Source organism: Furipterus horrens, unplaced genomic scaffold (assembly GCF_987537825.1).
Source record: "Furipterus horrens unplaced genomic scaffold, mFurHor1.1.pri manual_scaffold_3, whole genome shotgun sequence".
NCBI classification, from domain to species: Eukaryota; Metazoa; Chordata; class Mammalia; order Chiroptera; family Furipteridae; genus Furipterus; species Furipterus horrens.
In genome coordinates, this window is record NW_028327173.1 from 66,670,936 (window position 1) to 66,688,907 (window position 17,972).

The 17,972-nt window shown below is 36.1% G+C and overlaps 1 long non-coding RNA gene across 1 annotated transcript; it reads right to left on the bottom strand.

The window, feature by feature from the left end:
- Window positions 1-10,522: 10,522 nt before the first annotated feature.
- Window positions 10,523-16,358, bottom strand: LOC150015223 (uncharacterized). Its single transcript, XR_016509979.1, has 3 exons — window positions 16,271-16,358; window positions 11,447-11,506; window positions 10,523-10,732 (listed from the first exon to the last, which is right to left on the bottom strand). It is a non-coding gene; the product is annotated as an uncharacterized LOC150015223 (long non-coding RNA).
- Between the last annotated feature and the right edge of the window lie 1,614 nt (window positions 16,359-17,972).

The window sequence follows — 17,972 nt, forward strand, 5'->3', positions numbered from 1 at the left end:
GCCCAGTTTGAGAAGAGAATGCTTGCAGGAAATGAGGAGTGTCTTGAGTCCCTGCACTGAAAAGCGTGGTTGGTCTAGCAGAGCAAAAATAAACACAAGGTTTCCAGAGAGTTCATCACAGACAGCAGTGGGGCCCACCATAGCCTTTTGACTTTGCCGCCTTTGCTTATAAAGCCAGGCTGTCTTCGAGGCAGTGATGGCACGGTCCATGCTGAGAGCAGGCAGAGCATCACTCCTTGGGCCCTCGCACACAGTCAGCCAGGATCTGGGCTGCCGGGGAAAACAGCTGGCCTCATGAGGATAATCTCCTCTAGCAACGATGGCAGCAGCCACAAGAACAAAACTGCAAACTTTTTAAATAAAATGTTTGCTCACATACCAACAATTTTCTTAAATCTACGTTGAAAATTAGTTCCAATTTGGAGACAGATGAAAGATCTAAAATAATAACTTTTCAAGGAGTGTTTCTCCCTCATTTTCTCTAATTTCAAAATTCAAAATCATTACCATTTTGAAATCTTGGTTTGTGTATGTGCCTGTATGTGAGTGTGTTTGAGTTCCTGTGTATGTGTACGTTTTGTCTACAGTGAATATTGGTACATTTTCTGCTATTTTTCTCCCAAGAAGAAAAACAGATTGGGGAGATGAAACCCTAGGCTGACAATATATAGATTTGTAAATACAACATGTAAGTATACAAGCATTTACCAACAGACATTAGCTGTAACAATATGAGTTCCACAGCTGAGCGATATAAAACATATTTAGAGCTATCGCTGTTCAGCCTGCTACGGAGGTAGTAGGATGGTGTTTATTGAGATGTACAGTGAAACCTGAGGAGCTGATCGCATGCAAGAAAGGAATCTAAATTGACTTCTTCAATTTTCTGCTGCTTTCAGGTAATAAAAACCAAACACTCCAGACTCTAAACAAAATCTCTGTCAAAATGGACAGTAAGTTTGAAATCCAGTCAGAAATGTCAGGTGGTAATGTTTTTTTGCTTTGTTTCTGGTGTGTGTGTGTGTGTGTGTGTCTTTTTTGCATGGTTCTGTTTGTTTTCTGTTTTTGCTGCTGTTGATACATCAGGCATCCAATCATAAAAAACAATGTCTATGTCACTAAAGTGGCCTCCAGGCATCCAGTCTACCTGCATTGGGGTTAAACATCTGTGTGAAGATGTGACAGCACACCCTATAAAAGGTATTATCGAGTAATATAGACTTCCTGTAATAACCAAACAGTAAAGAATATAGCTTTTTAAAGGTCTCCCCATGGCTGAACTCATGACTCAAAGATAAGACACTGTGCTGCAAGCTAAGTAATAAAATCTGGTGGGTACTCTGGGCTAGCCTGTGACAAATCATATCAAAGTATTATTAAAGAAAGAACTTGCGACCCAAGACTATTATTGATTCTTGACAGAATTTCTTTTAAATAAAGTGTTGCAATCAGGTCCTGGACTTGCCCAGGTCCTGGTAGAATTCTTCCTATTATAGGGGAGGCTGCAAAATAGTAACGCTCCATTAGTGAGAGCCAAAAGCCTCCGTGTGCAGCACCACAAGGATGGGTCATGGTCAAAAGAGAGGCGGTAAGAACACAATTTTTAAAGGCCTTTTAAGGCACTCTTTTTGATCCCTTTTTGAAATGGGTAAAGCTGCTTCTGAGCTTCCATGTGAAGCAGTTTGTGCCCTGACTGGTTAGCAGAATGAATCTGTGACCCTTTAGAGCACTAAGGACACACCTCCATTAGTGTCCATATTCTTACAGAGAAGAGGCTGATACAGTCAACTGAAATGACAGGGTGATAAATATAAAACCGCTATCATCAATAAGACTGGAATGTAAAAGCACTTAGTTTCAGCCTAAGTAACTCGCAGAAAGTTTGGTTTCAAGAACCAATGCGTCATCCATCACTACTCTACCTTCTGTTGACAAAGTAATTGTAAGATATCTAGAATGGAGGTTCAATACAAGCTGACATTTTTGAAAGGGGGAATTGTGTGCCGTACTTATTCATTAAATGTATTTTTCTTCTACTAAAGATGTTTCCTTTTTTAGTTTATGTATGAATAACTTTAACTCAAGTTCCCTTGACACCCTGACTTTGCTCTGAATAACACCTATGTTCATTAACATAAAACCTGAAAGAAAATAATTTAATGTAGTTTTTAACACTTCAAAAGCCTCTAACAAATTGATTGAACACAATTATGCACTCTAAAAAGAATTATAAAGAGATCACAGAAGGTTGAAAAGTTCTCGTTAAAAAATAAATAAAAACTTTGGGGTGAAAAAGAAAAAAATAAGCAGTTAATGTGAAACTTGGATGCACACTGAATAAAAGTAAACTTAGAATTTTTAGGCTTTTGTTAGTTTGTTTCCTATAAATGCAGTGTTCATGGAGAAGATTAAACAAGAACCCACAGCACGATGAAACTTAGATCTTCTGACAGAATGAGGCTTATTATACCCAAGTGTATGAACTTTGGAATCAGAGAGACCTGGCTTTGAATTTCTGCTGTGCCACTTACTAACTGCATTAGATGAACAACTTACTTTTTTCTCTTGGAGACTCAGTTTCCCCATTTGTAGCTGATGTCAGAATTAAACAATACATTTTAGAGCACTTATTCTGTTCCACACACAAAGACATTTAATAACTTAGTTCTCCTAACTCCACTTCAAGCAAATCATGAAATGATCAGTTCTCTCTTTTCTTGAATCTTACAGCAAGAATTAATTGCCATTACAATTTCAGGGTAGAAATAAGACAATAAAATGGGTACATTACCTCAGACTGAAATTTCTACCCCTGTTCAACAGCAAGGGAGTGATCTTGGAGTTTCTTTACTTCATATATTACTCAATCTTATTGTTTTTTGCAAAGTTCAGCTAAATCCTACTTCCTCTAAGGAGCCATTCCACATTCCTCCAGGAAGATTCTCACTCTTCCAGTAGCACATTGTTTGACAATTTCTGTTATGTTGTGAGTTCCCTGAGGGCAGCTACTGTGCCTTATTTGCCTTTGTACCCCACAGTTCTTAGCACTGGCCTATGCTGATGGTGAACACTCAAGAAATATACCTTGAATGTCTATTTGTTTGCTGTCCAATAAAACCGAGCTAAAGGTAAAGTCTCAGCATTTGGAATAAAATCCATGAGCAGCTGAACCAGCCCTTTTACATTTTGCAGATGCGATTATTGTGACCACCACATGTAGATGCTAAAATTCAGGCAGTCAATCAAAACCATATACTGAACCTCAATGTGTTGTGAGTAAGGAATATGCAAAAGAAATAAAAAGCTGTACACAAACATTTGAGAAACTTACTATCTCACTAAGAAAATATACATGAGGGGGATGTTAAAAACACACCACCACCATATGTAGGTTATAAATCTTAGAGTGCCAGGCAGTAAACCTCAGCGGATATGTTCCCGATTGCCCCGAGCCATTGTATACAAGTTATAGCACAAAGAGTGTATCAGTAAAACTATATTGGACCTGCTGCTCTGCATGATTCTAGATTTATATTTAGCCAGAAAGTCCAGATGACCAGAAGAAGTCATCACTCTTTGTTTCAAATGACAGTACTTCCTAAATACAGGAGCACTAAAGACAGTTATCCTGGGTCAGCTCCCAAGGTCTTTCTTTTTACCTGTGTGACCTTGAACCAGTCACTCTGTCTCTTTGTGTCTCACTTTTCTTACCTGTAAAATGAGAGTAAAAATAGAATCTTCCTTATAGCATTTGGGGAAGAGGGAGATTCAATTAGTAAATTCAAGACAAGTGCCTGGAATAGTACCTGGCCCAAAGTGAGCACTCAATCAGCACTATTGCTCATTAACTATTTCCTGGAGACCAGCACATTTTTGCAAGGGCATCATTCACTAATGCTCTTGACTGTGGCAAAATTCATCCTCCCAAATTGATAAGCCCACCTTATGTCTTATTGCTCACTAATTTCCCCTGTTCTCCAAAGAACCTTGGCCTCGTAGAATAAACCTGCAAGAGTATAAAGGGGAACAATGGAGAGGGCCTATAAATGGTATCTACAGCAACTCTTAGAAATTTGGTGAGAATTATGAAGTGGAAGCAGTGAAAGAGGGATGATAGCACAGAAGATGCTGAGAGGGCAGGGCAGGGCAGAGCAGACTTAGGTGTGCATTGATCTTTCAATAATAACAGTTCACCTCATACTTTACAAGTTTTGTTATCCCTATTTCAGAGCTGAGAAAACCAAGATTCTGGGGTGGGGAGTGACTTGTTCATAAAGACAGCACATGTTGAATTAAAGATTGGAATCCAAGTCTCTCTTTCAATGCACCCTTCTCCCTGTGAAATATTTCTCTAAGTAGGAGAAAGACAGATTTGCCAGGAATCAAATTTAAGTCTTACTTTTCACCCTGCACACAGGTTAGAGCCATCAGTAAATTAACTCTACAATCTAGAGAGTGACTGGCTTTAAGCAGGATGCAGTCTATGTGTCATTTGCACCAAGGAGACAACCTCTGATTCTTTACCTAGATATGTTTTCTGCCCCAATGCAAAATTTGAAAGATAAAAATCAAATACTCTTTTGCTGTCTAGATGCTCTGTTTCTGCCTTCTGCAGCAGCACTCAGGTCCCTGGAGCACCTGAACCCATTTATTTTCCATCTGTTTCTTGCCTTCCTAAAGCAGTTTTATTGCACCCCAGAAGGCTTTGCTTCCCTCAGTGAGAGAAGGGAGATGCACTCAAAGACAGTCAGGATGCACCAGCGGCTTTGCAGGTAGGCGAAGAGGATAAACAGGTTCAAACCTCCAGGAAGACAGAAATCTGATCCTATAATACAGACATGTATTGATCTGACTGACTGCTGGCTGCAGAATTACAGTTCAAGAAGGCGTGCGAAGACCAAGGAGTCCATTTTGTGAAGGGGAAGTTGACTTTGCCATAGAGGTGGGTGATGCTTAGGGTGCTCCTAAGAAATGGGAAAACCATACAAATCAAATTGGTGCGAAGGTACATTTTCATGTATGATGTTCAAACGCAAAGAGTTTGAAACGCTATTGGGCAGAATACTCAGAAGACTAATCCATTTCTCCCCATGGGTGGCCTCATGCTTATCTTGCTGAAGCAAAGAACATCTAAAACCCATCATTTTGCAACACTGATGAGCTACTTCTAGGGAAAGATTTCCTAGAGCCATGCCAAGTTTCATGGCTCCTGTTTGGATTCGGTTTAGGACTGGCTTGGGAAGCTGCGAGAACATGAAATCAGCAGGGGTGGGGAGATGCAGTGGAAGGCAAAGGGGACTGGTTCATAGCTTTTCAGAGGGCAAAAGGGACTTGTTCTTGGCTTTCAGGTATCTGGAAACAGTGCTTACACATGACTTCTCTTACTCCAAATTGTTATGAGAGCCAATTATTCCACCTATTAAGGTTTTAATGTGGCACCAATAAGTCAAAACTGGTTTAACAACTAAGAATTATAGTTGGTATAAAATGTTTGAATTTGGGCTAATAACATATACCAAGTTATTCGACAGATGAAATTTAAAATGACTAAGGTAAGAAATTGGGTTCATAATGGACACATTAATAGACCACTAAACTGACTTTAAAGTCTCTGGCAGGCACAGTCAAGACACCAAATATATAACAACTCCATTCATCTTGAGATTCCACAACATGTCACCTGATAGAATTTCAAACACTATTAGCACACTGATAAATGCTTGTTATATATTAGCCATGCATGCTGTCTTCAGAATTAAAAGACAAGAGCCTGCATCTGCTATTTTGTTGGATTGGGTCATCTTTCTTTATCTTGATGCTGAAATGCTCAGTTTACTTCTCCAGAATGTTTGAGAAGCCATAAACTCCATTCTAATTACAGAAAAACTCTTTGTGGCTAGAATGACCACCCATAGGACTGGGGAAATACCCAGCACAGCTTGAGTAAAAACCATCTAGGACAGTTTCTGTATGACTGAGCTGACCGATATCTTAGAAACCAGACCTAATTTGCCAGACCAATAACTATCATCACTTATTTATTCACCACATGTTTTTTGAGCAACTACTTTAAGCTGGGCATTGTTCTCATTGCTGAAAATATGGTAACAAACAAAATGTATATAATCTGTGTCCTCATGGGGCTTAAGGTTTTATGGGAAATATAACAATGAGACAAAACCAAAAAAATAGTTAATTATAAATATACTTACTATGTTGGACCTAAGAAAGAGAGATTCCAATCATACTTCTCTAAAGAATAACAGTTAATCACAAATCTGAGTCATCCATAGGATTTATTCAAGTAAAAAATAAAAGAAAGGGATGCATACAAATGGTCTGAAGCAAAAAAGAGCTCTTCTAGTCACCAAAAGAAGAGGAGCATGATTAAAGAAGGACACTCCATAGAGTATCATGAAGATTTAGGGTTTTGTTCTAGGAGCAATGGGAGATCACTGAAGAGATATAAACAGGGGAGTCATGTGGTCAAATTTGAGTTTTTAAACACACTGTTATTACTGGTCAATGAAAATGGATTAAAGGGATCAAGAGAGACAGTTAGAAGTATAGTTAAGAAGCAATTTCAGTGATCCATGTGCAAGATGATCGAGGTCTAAGTCAGAATCAGAATGCTGACAATGGAAATAAATAGCACTAGCAGGAATCAAGATCCATTTTGAAAATAGGATCAATAAGACCTGTGATGTATAAGATATGGGAAGGAGAGAGAGGCAGGTGCCAAGTGGTTGTATAGCACTTACGTAGCCAAAGAAATAATGACACATATCAATATACAAAAATAAGTGAATAATTCCACAAAGAAGTACTCATAAGGATATTAAAACAAAACAAGACTATATAATTTACAATGCGAAAAAGCATATATGGGAAAGGGGGAGTTTTAACATTTTTTATCACATTTGCCCAAGAAGGATATTCTTCCTCTCAATTTTCTCTGTATATCTTTCCTTATATGATGCATTAAAATAATTTCTAGTCTGGCTGGTGTGGCTCAGTGGATTAAGTACTGGCCAGTGAACCAAAGAGTCACTGGTTCAATTCCTAGTCCGGGCACATACCTGTGTTGCAGGCCAGGTCCCCAGTTGGCACAAGAGGCAACCACACATTGATGTCTTTCTCCCTCTCTTTCTCCCTCCCTTCCCCTTTTCTAAAAATAAATAAAATCTTTGAAAAATTATTTCTCCCAATGCTTTTATTTCTCTTTCATGTTTTTGTCCTTCCTAGTTCCCCTATCTCTTTTCCTGTTTTTCTTATCTTGCTTTAAACTTTTTCCTTGGAAATTACAAAATTAGACTTTCAATAATAACAATTAGTTGTATACAAAAAGGCACAGAGAATGTTGGGGAGAATTTCTTTTTATTGATTAATTGATTGATTTTAGAAAGAAAGAAGAAAGGAGAAAGAGAGAAACAGAAAAAAAACATCAATTTGTTGTTCCACTTATTTATGCATTCATTAATTAATTCTTGTATGTGCCCTAAATAGGGATAGAACCCACAACCTTGGCCTATTGGGACAACAACTCTCTAACCAACTGAGCTACCTGGTCAGGGTTTGGGAGAGTTTCTTAAAAATCAGCAAATATACAAAGAAAGACTGTAAGAACCTTCTGAATTCCCATTAAAGCATCATTAACTAGGCTATAATGTTAAAACATAGCCTCTTAGAATACCTAGAAAAATTGATTTAAAATGTATGTAGTGAATGGGTATAATAATTAAGCAGATAATGTAGGTCATCAGAAAGGGTCAATATGACAAGGACAGTTGTAAAGGTAGTGGATAGAAGAACAACTTATAGAAAAGTGACTTTGAAATAATTTATATTAGATACTAGAAGGTTTTTCTAATTATCGGTAAAAAATTTATTTTCATGTTACATCACCCTGGAAGATTGTGACATCTCTTTCCAATGGCATTCAATTTAATTTGATATTTTTATTATTGCACAAATAATATAACAAACTGAAATAAAAAGAAAACATGAATCCAAATGCCTAGAAATCGAATAACTCAAACTATCATTTATCTGATATTTTTTCTAGAGTTTGTCTACACATACACAAACAGAGTAGTATTTGAGAAGTAGTAATCATAATATATATAGTTAAACATTTTGATTATTTTATGTAATATTATATACTTTGTACATAATTTTCACAATTGTGATTTTAATGACCGATTACAAATTCCATCAGTTAAAAAATGATCTGAGCACCTGTCCACATTTCAAAAATTCAATAAAATAACAATGAAAATAGATCCATTAATTTGTTTGTTTATGTATTCATTTAACAAATATTTATTAAGTGCCAACCATGTGCCACATACTTTTGTAAATTATGGGTACATGGTGGGACTAAGAGTGATCTCTGACCTCATATTGATTGCAGTATAATGAGATGGGAGAGCCCTGGCTGGTTTGGCTCAGTGGATTGAGCGTCGGCCTGCGAGCTAAGTGTCGCTGGTTCGATCTTCCAGTCAGGGTACATCAGAGAAGGAAAACTCTGACTCCAAAAAACCTCCGCTGCCTTGTGGCATACCTCTTCAGGGGAAAGGCTAAGGGAGTAAACCCCGACAGAAAATCCGGAGCCAGAGTCCCTAAGGCAGTTTGACGTTGTAGTCAACACCGGCAACTCCTGCGGCGCACCTGAAGCCAAGCTGTATTGACTCCGTCTTTCCCTTGGACCCTTCAGCTGCGAAGAGAGAGGGGGTCTGCTGCATGGGCAACAGCAGACCCTCCATATCACCCTGCCCAGGCTCTGTAGCTTCAGCTTCACTGGAGAGGACACTCCAGCGTCATCGCAAGATGTCGATTCAACACGGGAGAAGACAGATACCGTGTCACTCCCGAGTCAGACTGCACAGCCATTCTCGGCGGTGCAGATAGACTCTTAAGAAGCTACACCATCGTCTCTCGAGACGGATGGCTGCCTCCTCCAATAATGAGATGGGAGACATTCTTCCCAGGGAAACTCAGAAAGATTCAATTCTGGGGTTGGAAGGCATGAAGATTAGAAGTGGGCTTTGGTACACGGTTCAGACCAATTAAATGAAAGAATGTCTATAACACAGCTGGGACTGCTGATCCCTCCACTAACCACAATGATAGTAGCATTTGCCTCCATCTTAATTAAGTACTTGGAAACATTTTTCCAAGCGAAGTGTTAGATTTACCCCAGAGGATCATTAAAGATAAGAGCCAAAAACTAGAGATAACTCTAGACCTACACAAATGTCCAAAACATTGGCCTACTTGGGAGATGGGGAGAAAAGAACTACAGGCTTGCAGAAGAATGAAGTAGAGAGATCACTTTATTCTGGCCCCAAAATCTCCATATCAATGCCATCGTTAGGAACATTGAACCTACCTGCCTATGTCCTGCCTACACACACTCCAGGGCAGACTAGTTGTCAGAAGTTCCACTCCCTATCAGCCTTACTAAGGAGGAGTCCTTTGGTAAATTAAAGTAAAGAAGTGACAACAAAACTTTGCAACTTATGTGAATTGCATAGTCCTCATTTACCTATGTTAATAGTTACCTAACCAGTAGCATAAAAAAGGATTACCAAAAGTAAAACAACATAGAAAAAAAAATGACCCTAAGAAAGTAAGGTTAGTATAAGTAACAGAAGAGACCCCTCCAAAAACAAATCTAATTGGTATCCTGGGAAATAATAAACATTACATTCCTGAACACAATTAGACCACTCTGAAAATGAATTAGAAAATAAGACAGATTTTTAAGAAATTAAATAATATTTATGATTTTTAAAAATAAATAGAAGAATTCAATAATAAATGAACATAGCTGGAAATGAATTTGGGTGATTTAACAGATAAAGTTGAGAAAAATCTCCCAGAACTAAATACCAAGGGAACGAAAGCTATGAGACAATGTAAAACACATGAAAGGTCAACCCTAAATAGACCAAATTCACTAATTAGAATTCCTGAATAAAATAATATCATGTTCTTTCCCACAGATAAAAATATAATAAAATAAGTCATACAAGAACATTTATCTGAGCTTAAGGCATAATTGATTATGCAAATAGAAACAAAGTCTTAGATGCATTTTTTAATGGAACTTCAGAACTTAAGAGCAATGAGAAATTCTAATGAGTCCCAGAGAGAGAAAAAAGAAGATTATCTACAAAGGCCCAAAAACTAATCTGGCATTGCACTTTTTAATCAGGAATTAAAGCTATCAGGCAACTATCAATTTTATCGGCAAGCTCACACAAACTTTCTAAAAATAAAATTTCCTTGAGGATGTATTCCAACAAAACAAAACAGGAATCTTGAGAAGTATAAGACATGAGATTGAACCACAATAGTACTCATATAGCACAATGCAAAGAGAAGATAGCTGTGCAGCCGGTCTAATAAACAATGAGTCAAATGAGTGAGAGTGCTCCGTATAGAAAGTCTTTAATAAACAAATGACTTCTATCACAAATCACATAGTTCAGAAATGGATAAGATAAAATCACTTGTCTTTTTCCTGTTTTAATAAGAAAAATAAAGGCACTTAGCAATTCTAGAATTAAATAAATGCAGGGAAAGCCATAGTCCAAATAACACACTATAAGGAAGCACAGTTAGGAAACAAGAATCTATTTGCTCTTAATGCTTAGAATAGATATTCTCCTTCAAGAAATTAAGTGACATGGTTTTTTCTCTCTGGATCCAATCACTTCACTTAGACCTGTGGAGGATATTTACATGACAATTACATATGTGTTTACTTATTTTCCATATACAGAATCAACCAACTTATAGACAAGCATAGCAGGTAATTATAATTACAGAATATGTACAAACAATAGTATGGTTAATGGAGTTGGAATGTGGAGAAAGAATGGGAGGAAAACAGATGGAAAAACTAATTTTGTCACTTATCTAGTGAGAAGTTAATAGATACTCTCTAAATTGATAGATGAAGAATAAATAGATATTATTTAGTTACAAATGTAACTTCTGGAAATACTAACAACATAACCAATAAAATTAAAAGATAAAATACTAATATTTTAAAGTTTGGCATAAATAGATATACACTGATAAATCAAGAAATAGATAAGTAAGTATATTACTTAGAATTTACTTAGCAATCCATGGTGGATGAAACTTGACTGTCATTATAGCTTGTAATAGTGTTCATTTTCAACAGATGACTTCAGAAAATAGCTCTCAGTCATAAGTGATAAAAAGGCATGTGACTGTCATTCAATTTTGTTTCTAATTTCTCCAGGAAAAGATTCCCCATGGTTTTTCTGTCTGCGACTGCCTGGTATTAATACCCACATGAAACAGAAACTGACATGAGCCAAGCTCTAATGCAATGAAGACCCAAGGAGAACTTTCTTAAGAAGAAGAAAAAACTGGCAACTATAGAAATTGTCAAAGAAAAATTAACTACCTTGAAAAGTACACAAAGCACTGTGAAGGCCATGTATCCAAAGTCTGGATTCTTGCTAATCTGTTTGAACATAACAAAGAATGAAGAATCTTGTTAGAATCTTTCAAAGTTCAGGCATTCTTCTCATGCGTGAGATTGAGTTTTGCAAGTTAGTCTTTTGTTTTTGTTTTTTATTTGTTTTTTATCCAAACACTTAATTTTGAGAAAAGATTTCACTGGAGACAATTAATGACATTCATTCATCACATTTAATGTTGATCCATTCTGTACAATTGAAATGCCACTTTGAAGAAAATCCAGCTCTACTATTACAGCCCCGTCTCTTATGAATATTTGGCAAAGAAAAGCTTAAAATGAGACTGCACTCAGGTGCTCAGGGCACAGTAGCTGCAGCTGCTCAGGGATGTGTTTTCTCTTGATAAGCTTTGTGGTATCGATGTACAGTAATGTGAAGCCAGGTAGACCAGAAGACTGGTCATGCCTCCCTCCCAAACTATGTGACCTTTGGCAATTATAAATCCTCTCCAAGTGTCATTTTTCTCAACTGATAATTGGGTATATTAAAGGAAACTCTCCTGTTAGAATGGCTATTATCAAAGGGCAAGAGATAAGTGTGGATGAGGATAGAAAAAAGGAAAATTTTGCATACTGTTGGTGAAATGTAAATTGGTGGTCACTGTGAAAAACAGTATAAAGTTGCCTCAAAAAATTAAAAGTAGGACTGCCATATGACCCAGTAATTTCAATTCTGGGTGTTTATCCCCTCCCATGAAAAAAAAGAAAACAAAACCCAAAAGACTAACTTGAAAAGTTATGTGTACCCTCATATTCATTGCAGTGTTATTTATAATAATAGCCAAGACATGGAAACAACATCAATGTCCATCAGTGAATGAATGAATAAATAAAGTGTTATATATATAGAGATATATAGGTCTATATATGTATATATGTGTTTATATGTATCTATATATATAATATTATTCAGCCACAAAAGAAGGAAATTCTTCCATTTGCACAAACATGGATGAAACTGCCAAAAATTATGCTAAGTGAAATAAGCCAGAGAGAGAAAGATAAATATAATAAGATCTCACTTATATGTGAATATAAAAAATAAAAAAACCTTCTCTTCAGCCCATTCTCTCTTTTGCTCTTGTCTAACACTGAGTATACAATGATACAGAACTTTAAAGGATTATGCTAGCTCATTGGCCTTCCTATTCCTAGATCAAAGAATTTCTTTAAATCGACCACACCAGTTACATGGAATTTAAGTTCCCTTGCTCAATCATAACACCAGAGTTCCAATTTGGAATTTTTGAGGTTGGCTACTTCCACAATTAGACACATTTGATGGTTCCATGTCTACCTTTTATTCCTAAGTCCTCCCTCTTATATTATTGTAAACATGTCTCCCTCTGCAATCAATGGCTAATATCTTTTCTGATTATTGGCCCCTCTGGCCCTTTTCTCCTACCTGTCCTCTTGCATCTTCAATAAACTGTCATTAGATGCTTAATAAATTACCAGAATCCCTTTCATTTGAAGCATTTGGGGTGTCAATTACTAGCTGGTATGTCCAAAGAAAAATCATATTCTGGTAAAATTAGGCTCATGACTATAGATAAAAAATAACACCTTTGTGATAGGCAGATGTCTAAATCAAATGAAGAATACATCCCTAGACATTTTTCTTATCTCGTAAGCCATTCAGAACTATTGGTTTTATAATATTTTATTTTCTATGTATTTTTTAGTAAATAAATGAAATAAAATGCAAGTTAGTGTCCTATTTCTTTTAGAAAGATTTTACTGGAGGTTGAAATACTACACCAGGCACTGTAGAATATGAATTATTTTAGAAGACAAAGAAAAACTAAAGGAGCCTAATTCCCCTCCAATCATTGGTTTATTTCATGCAATGTAACTTTTTAAAATTTTCTGTAGAGCACAGAGGGTTAGATTTAGTGTGTGTGTGTGTGTGTTAAAGAGTGTATGGCAATTTTGATACAATTATAACACTGAATTAATTGCATAAAATATTACTTTGGGTTGCTATATATCTGTTGAACAAATAAATACAAGAGTGCTCTGGGACTCAGTCTGCACCTCTCTTCTTCATCTGAACCCCCTCTAGAAGTGATCTTATCTACTCCTATGGTTATAGATTCTACCTCTATACTCTTGATTTCCCATTTGTATTTCTTGTCCCAAACAGTTCACAGTGCCTGTGTCCAAATAACTGCTCAACTTTATACGTAGACATTTAATAGTTATGTCAAACTTAACCTTTACAAACTGACTGAACTCTTAGTTTCCCTCTTCAACTCATCTTCACACAATTTCCTTAGCTCTGTGTATATCACCAACATCCCTCTAGAGACTTGTTATAAAATTTTAAATTTACTTGTATACCTGACTCCTCATTTCTCTTACTCCCCACATTGTTCCCCAAACGGTTCCAAACTGAACCATTTTTCACCACATCTACACATTCACCTTTGTCCTAAATACCACCACCTTTTACCTGACAATAGCAACAGCTTTCTAACAGGTTTTTCCTGCCTCTACTCTTATCCTCTATTGTCTATTCTCCAGGCAGCAGCTAGATGACCTTTTAAACATCGATCAGATCAATGTCTTCCAAAGGCTCCTTGGATTATGTAAAATAAAACCTGAAATTTTTTCCATGGCCTACAAGGCTCCCGGTGAACTGGCTTCTATCTTTCTATCATGCCTTCGGCTGTCTACTGAACCCTCCTACACAGGCTAGTTTTGCTCTTCACTTTTTACTTGCTACTTCCTGTGAGGAGAGTGACCAGACAGTCTGGTTTGCCCTGGGGCCCAACTGATGAAAGTTGAGAGGGTGATTTATTTGGTTTAGTATCATTAATCCCTGACTGCAGTTTAATTTAAATAAACTGGAATAGGTTTGGGAGAACTTTACTTTGCAATGATGCCAGTTCATGCGATGGTCTTGTCTAGTAGTGTATGAGTAGGGTGTGCTGTGAACCAAGTTTTCACTTTAGCCTGTGGTGAAATATGAAAAATGGCCAAGAACATTCTGTCTCTCTTATTTCTAACTGCAGTATAATTAAGGCCTTCATTTCAAAGGTGCATGCAGTGGACCTACAATCACATGGCTAATGACAGTTCATTTCCAGTCTCAGCAAGTGATGGAGAAAATATATAATGCCACCTATTCTGCCAACCACTAGTGTACTGGAATCCCATGAGACACATGAAGTCACCAGCTGGCCAATCAGCAGTCAGTGAGTAATGAGAGAAATTATGGCACATGTAGGAAATGAGACTATGCAGTCTTCCTAGAGTAGAGTACAGAAAATACAAATTGAATACCCTTAACACAGAGGTTTGGTTACTGCTTGCTGTTGGCATACAACTATTTCATTTTTGAAATAAATATTCTGATCATAATGAACTAAAAAAGTGAATGTTAAATAAAAATGAAAGTGCTGATTTTTTATTTCTCATGTTGACATGGATGATTGTCTTGCCCAAAATGCTTACCGTCATTCACTGTTTACTTTGGTGGCCATAAATGATATCATTGATGTGAAAAGCAGAAGATATAAATCTACTGATGAAGTATAGTGTCTATTTCAAAATTACCGGTGATTTTAAAGCCTGAGTCCAAAAAAGATCATTTAACTGATGCAGCTGCAGAATGTATGTTTATGAATCAGTCTGAAAGCCATGACTTTTCATTTAGATCAAAGGATTGTTGTTTTAAATTAATTGTGTTTATTTTCAATTCATGTTTTATTTCATATGAATGAAAAGTGAAACAGTATTGGTTAACATGTTGGATTGATTAGAAGAAGTGATGCCAGTTTCCTATCAGTGTTGTCAGATGTTTCAGATACAAAATCAATTCTAATAATGGTATATTTTAATACAATTCATGAAATGAAGCAAAGATTTAAAAGTTCATTTTGCTTAAAAAGAAACATGATATTATTGAATGTCATTGTAAAACAAATTTACAAGAAACACATGGAAGACAAAATTATTTGTTTCTTGTGATAATAAAAAACATAAATTTAGTGGAGCATAATATCATGGTAAAAACACAATTTTTATAAAATGAAGAACCTAGGATGCATATATATACTAGTAATTGATTGTAAAGTACACATAATCCATAATTGTGTCCAAATATAAATCTGAAATTTCACAATTGTGCCTGAAAATAGTTTGATTTGTGGAAAAAATTTTACAATAAAGTTCATATGTTTAATTTGATAAATCTCTATCTTATACTGGAATCAGATGAAATTGAGAAGGGTTAGTATTTTATAGCTTCTGTATCTGGCAAAACATTTTAAAAAATCATAGAGATAACTTATTTGAAGAGTTTTGTCTTATATAACTACTATCAAAAAACAGAGGCAAAATGACAGTCTCTATGAAAATATTTGGTTTGAAATATTTAAGCATCTAAAAATGAAAAATATAGTTCAGAGAATATTCTTCATTCTGCAGACTATGCTCTGAGGTTAGCTGGTGCCTCAACATTTATAGAGAAAATATTTTTTCTCATTTCAAAATACTGTTGTGTAGAGAAAAAAATTAACTGAAGATGTCAAAGATTTTAAGTCTATTAACAAAATACTCAAGATGCAACTTGGAAGAAAAGTTCAGGAAATGTATTTATTTTTTTAAATAAGGAAACCATATTGAAAAAAAATGCATTTTTCTAAAAAACTCCTTGTGTTATTCAAGATTCTCCACAAAAACAGAACCAATCTAATGAATATGTATATAGAGAAAGAAACTTCATATTCAAAATTGACTCACATGATTATGGAGGCTGAAGCATCCCACCATCTGCCATCTGCAAGCTGGAAACTCAAGTGATCCAGTGGTATAGTTCCAGTTCAAGGACAGGAGACTGATGTTTCATATTAAAAATAGTCAGGCAAAGAAGGAATCTCAGACTTCCAACAGAATGGATGAGATCCATCCATCTTGGGAAGGGCAATTTCTTTACTTACTCTACCAAATCAAATCTTAAGCACCTCCAAAGCACCCTACAGACACACCCAGAATGAGGTTTAACAAAATATCTGGGCAGTCAACCTGCAGGCCAGCAAGTTGACATAAAACTATCACAGAACTGTAACATGGTATTAAGATAGATTATGACAAACAAACTGATTAATATAAATTTAAATTACATAATTACCCAGCTTATATTCATATTTAATATTATGCTTTACTTTGCTTATGTTATGTTTTAAATATTTGAGTAATTAATATCAATAATTCTTTCAACTTCCTAGATACATAAACTATATACACTCTTTTTTATCCTCTGTTTGTCTTTGTTTCAACCAGTTTGAACTGGATTCTCTGCCACTTACAAGTCAATGAATCCTAACAGCATACTTAATAGTACCCTTGAAGAAATAGGAAAAATAGGAAGAATGTTTGTGAAGTGTAACATCATGTATAACACATCATAAATTTTCTATAATGGCACTTATTCCTTTAAATTTAACAAAATAAGTTTCTTATAATAGAGTTGTGTTCCAATGCCAAGGTAGCATCAAGTCCCAAATGATATTTTCAGTACAATTTAAAAAACACTAATATGGCTCTCACTTCAACTTTTTCCCTATCGTTTGCTACTTTCACTGATTACTCAGCCCTCGGTTACCACAGTAATCAATATTCATGGTTAAAGAGTTTGGAACAGCTGGCTGGAGGAGTAGGCTGAGAAGTTGGTAATCTTGATAGCGTAATTAAATACCCACCTAGAATACCGACTACTTAAACACATTTTCTGAATCTTATGTGAATTTATGTAAATCTGAATGATGCCTAAATCTCTACCCTTTTTAACTGTTGCCTCCTCTAGCCTGTCAGATTTTGATGCAAATGCTTGTAGAAAGAAAACTATCATGGGTAATTAGTCATTTATTCTTTCATCCAACTAAGTTTCATTGAACATCTACTATGTACCAGGCACTGTTCTAATTACCTGTTATGCATCAGCTTAAAAAAATAAAATTTTAACCTTTATGGAGTCTATAATATAATGGGGGGTAACAGAAAATAAACAAGGATATTTTAAAGTGAATTAAATAGCATATTAGAAGGAAATAAGTACTGTGTGTTGGGGGGGGGGGGAGACCAAAAAATATACAGAGCATGTTATGGTGGATAAAGTAAAAAGACAGATTGGATTTCAGTGTTAAGTAAATGGTAGGAAGGAGCATTAGGGAGAAGGTGGGATTTGAGTCAAGACTTGAAGTGGATATCTGGGAGGAGAGCGTCCCAAACAGAGAAAACAGCTGTAATAAAGATCCTATAGTGAGAGCGTGCCTGGCATAGTTGAGTAGTAACAAGGAGACCAGTGTGGCTGGCTTGAGTGAGCAAGGAGCAAAATAGAGGTGATGACATTGAGGCCATGGCTTTTACTCTGAATGAAATGAGTTAATTGACAAATTCCTCTTCTTCCTGGCAAGAAAGTACCCTATACTTAGAAAGGACCTGA